Here is a 4,724-nt window from a genome sequence, read left to right as displayed (position 1 = left end):
TTCGAAATGATCTTGTAGTAATAAGTTAACTATTTACCTAAAAAATTACCATTAGTGGTCAAGGTACTGCCCATATCAGCATGCACATTTTGTTATGAAAGGTGAAGTGTTAGTCATTTAGTTGGTCTAACTCTTTGTGAGTCCATGAACTGTAGCCCACCAGGCTCCTCTGTCCGTGGAATTCCCTGAGTAAGAATACTGCAGTGGGTAGAGCATGTTGTTATACTGTAAACATTTTGACTAATTTGTCCATAAAATGGCAACTGCCCCAAATTTTAGAGTATTATCATCATCATTTGGAAAAAGACTCTGATGCTGGGAAAGATTGAGGGCAGGAGGAAAACAGGGCAACAGAGAGAGAATTATGGGCTACACCTTGTTGAATATTGTATTGATGAAGACTTAAGACCTAAATACTAGATGAGTGAACATATTTTTCTTAAAAAATTCACACCATTTGCCAAGAAAGCAAAGAGATATCCTCTGTGATGACATCCTTTTCACATGTGCATAGCACAAGTTTTTGAAACATCTGTCCAGAAACGATTGTATCTCTATTCTTATCCATTTTTATGTCTAACAAAATACTCCAAGTACATGCAAAAATTTTTGTGTGTTTCAATATTTTTATGTAGTTTTTCTCATATCTCAGAGCTAACCTCTTCTTGGGCCAAAAAACAGTTCTTGATTCTTTCCCCATGATTAAAAATCAAATCATCCCAAGTTATTTAAATGGGTATTTTAACCTTCATAGGCTTTTCTGTTAAGGTCCATTGCCGGGGTCCAGCCCTGGTGGATCCAGGGTGATTCGAAGGTAGGGGTGGAGTCGGCGTCCTTGGAAAAATACATATTTAATTACAGACAGATAGAGAGATTAGAAACGGATAGTGTAGTAGGAAGATTAGTGGAGAAAAAGAGCCTGAATAACTTGGAATTCAGCCAGAGAAACGGGGAGCAAGAAAGAAGCGACATGGGGGTATCAGTCTTTCCGGAAACTGATCTGATTTCTTTATTTTGGGGTTTGCTTATATACCTTTTGTTACATATAGGGATGAATACAGAGTCACGCGGGGGTCAGCAGTCCTGACCTTTATCAAAATCAGGTGCTTCACATAAAAAGGTCTTAGGGATTTTATGATCCTTTCTTTCTGATAACCAAAAACTTATTTTTTCCAAGGGTGTTTTTTCTTAAACCAGGCACCACCCTCCAAATAAAGTTACATTCCTATAGAGTGAGGGTGTAGTGAGTTACAATCAAGAAAGGAATTTATTTAACCCAAGGTTAACATGATTAATCTTAAAGGTTAATACTTATTTCTCCTATATGCTAGTTATATTCATTATAAGGGCAGGGAACATGGAGATTTAGCAGCAAACATCAGCCCAACAAATGAAAATCCTTTCACCAATGTTCTCCTTAAGATCTATTTAGTCTTAAGATAGTGATAAAGTTACATTTTTACATAGCAAGGACTCAGTGATTTATAACAAAGCACAGTGATCTATTACAAAAGAGAAAATCCATTAACTCAAAAAGTCTAGTATTGCTAACATCAAAAACTACTATATTTCCTTTTCTATATTCCAAATGCATTGATTAATATATTTCCAGGTGCCTAAGGATATGGAGGCCTGGCGGCAATCATTGACTCAACAATGAGAAAAGCCCTATGCTAATTAAGACTCTCAAAATACTCCAAAACTCTCTGTGCTGTTTATGGTTAAGAGGTAGTAAACAATCATGTGGCAGGAGTATGGATAATCCTGTCACACAAGCTAGTCTGTCAGCAGAGAGGTTTGACCTGAGACATCCTTGTCCCACCCAGGGTAGGGAATTAGCAGCAATTATTGGCACAACAAATGAAAAACCCTTCACCAATATAATTCCTAACCAACCCACTATACTAATAATTTCCAACTCCCCAAAAGAATTTGCCTTTAGTAAGTCTAAAACACCTCGTGCCTCTCAGGTTGGGAGGCTGTAAACAATCACATGTGGCCGGACGAACCTATACAGGCAGGCTAGATAACCTTCAGAGGAGTCCATAAGCTGAAACACTCTTGTCATGCCCAGGAATTTTTATTGCCTTGGAGCTGCACGTTTACTCCTTCTCCGAGAGAAACGGTTATGGGGGAGAGCATAAAACAGACTGTGGTTTTGGGGTAGATGCTCGGGAACAGGGGGTTTCCTGAGGCTTGATCACACCTTTTCGTATGCCAAGCCTCCTTCCTCATGACCTTTGCCATGGGCAGAGTTCCTCACGCTGGCCCCCGGCAATCCATCAAGATTTTTCATTGTCCTTAGTTGAGAGCACTCATGTAATAAATCCTTCTATAATGCATAGTTTCTTTTACATAAAATTAAAGCCCCTATAACAACCTGCAGCAATTCTACCAAAGAGATATTCCTTAATAGTTCTTCATAAAGTTTGTCAATTATAAATCCCATTCAACTGTCTATCAAATTATACCATGTGTTATTAAGCTAAAGAATTTAAGACTTAATCAAGGGAAAAGAATTATTTCAACTTCATGGCTGAGGTTGTTTTAAACAGCTTTTCTGTAATCATGTGGGCTAAGGGAACTCAACCACAGTCAGTCCTCCTACGTGTGTGCGGTAATAAATTCCCATGTTAAGAAGAAGCATTTCTGTCTAGGCATGGGAAACAAAGGTTTGAAAATTGTCAATCAATCACATTTTTCACATTAAAATAGTCACCAAATTGCCAAAGTTAAATGAGTCAGAAGTCTAAAACATCACTTCCATTAAATCCCCCTTTTGGCTGGGTGCTACAATATATTACGTTGTCAGCAATGAACCAAAAGAAGGATGAGGTTATAAATATTCAGCTAGATAAATACAAAGAAAAAATATTTCCTGTTGACTGGCACTTTTACAAAATAAGTATAAGAGAGAAAAAAGACATGGAAAGAGCTGCTGCTGCTAAGTCGCTTCAGTCGTGTCCGACTCTGAGACCCCAGAGATGGCAGCCCACCAGGCTCCCCCGTCCCTGGGATTCTCCAGGCAAGAACACTGGAGTGGGTTGCGATTCCTTCTCCAATGCAGGAAAGTGAAAAGTGAAAGTGAAGTTGCTCAGTCATGTCCGACTCTTAGTGACCCCATGGACTGCAGCCCACCAGGCTCCACTGTCCATGGGATTTTCCAGGCTAGAGTACTGCCTTCTCTGACGAAAAGAGTATGTGAGAAAAAAAGATGAGTAGTTATGGAGTCACGTGACTCAAAACTCTCTTCAAAAGAATGTGCTGCAAGGTGGCTACATGCTGACAGGATAGCCTCCAGTAGCCATTTTCTTACTTTCATCAGCTCAAACTACCAAGGCCACATGTACACTGGATGGTTCCTGGCTACTAACTGGGAACAACACCGGTATAGAGCAGGCCCGTTTCTGCCTGTACCCAGACGTCTTTAATGGGCAACCAGTGCTCAAAGACAGGCCCGACCGAGACTTTCTTAGGCTCCATCGCAGTAGAAAGTTCCTCCTTCCCAATTTGTCCTTCTCTTCCTCCTGTCATTTGTGTCCAGTGTAAGGTATCAGTGACATATCCATCTGAGGGGTCTCCCATCGCTCCCTCCACTATTCATCTTTTACATGCGTTTCTCCCATAAATCATTTGCATATCTAGATCCAACTTGGTATCTGCTTTTCAGAGGCCCCAAGGTGACAAAGAAAGTAAGGTCAATGAAAGAAAATGTCCAGTTTTTTCCTTGAAGAAAAATAAGTATCTACATTAAATATTTTCACTCCTTCCCACTTAAAGATAACGAACAAGATCTATAATTTGAAAAAATGTTTTACTTTAATGAATAAATTAAAGAACTTTTTTTTTGGTGTTTCTTCCCTGCACTCTCCTTCCCTCCTTCATTTCTTTCAGTTTTTTGACAAAAACTGAAAAGGAAAACTTGGCAAGGAAATTTTATACAAAAATTTTATTCTCTTTATTGTAGATTTTAAAACTTGCAAATACTTTTCTGTGGTGTTCTTTGTAATGTCACTCATAGTGATTTTTTAAAATTAATTAATTTATTTTAATTGAAGGCTAAGTACTTTATAATAATATGGTTTTTGTCATACATTGACATGAACCAGCTATGGGTGTACATGTGTTCCCCATTCCAAACCCACCTCCCAGCTTCCTTTCCATCCCATTCCACTGGTTGTCCCAGTGCACCGGCTTTGAGTGCCCTGTTTTGTGCATCGAACTTGGACTGGTCATCTATTTCACATATGGTAATATACATGTTTCAATGTTATTCTCTCAAATCATCCCACCCTCACCTTCTCCCACAGAGTCCAAAAGCCTGTTCTTTATATCTGTGTCTCATTTGCTGTCTCACGTATAGGGTCATCATTACTATCTTTCTAAATTCCATATATATGCATTAATATACTGTATTGGTATTTTTCTTTGACTTTCTTCACTCTGTATAATAGGCTCCCGTTTCATCCACCTCATTAGAAGTGATTCAAATGCATTCTTTTTAATAGCTGAGCAATACTCCATTGTGTATATGTACCACAACTTTCTTATCCATTCGTCTGCCGATGGACATGTAGGTTGCTTCCATGTCCTAGCTATTGTAAACAGGGCTGCGATGAACACTGGGGTACATGTGTCTTTTTAAATTCTTGTTTCCTCAGTGTGTATGCCCAGCAGTGGGATTGCTGGGTAGTATGGCAGTTCTATTTTCAGTTTTTAAAGGA

Source organism: Oryx dammah, unplaced genomic scaffold (assembly GCF_014754425.2).
Source record: "Oryx dammah isolate SB20612 unplaced genomic scaffold, SCBI_Odam_1.1 HiC_scaffold_18, whole genome shotgun sequence".
In the NCBI taxonomy this organism is placed as follows: Eukaryota; Metazoa; Chordata; class Mammalia; order Artiodactyla; family Bovidae; genus Oryx; species Oryx dammah.
The sequence above is the reverse complement of the archived record's forward strand: the minus strand, read 5'-3'. Positions refer to the sequence as shown.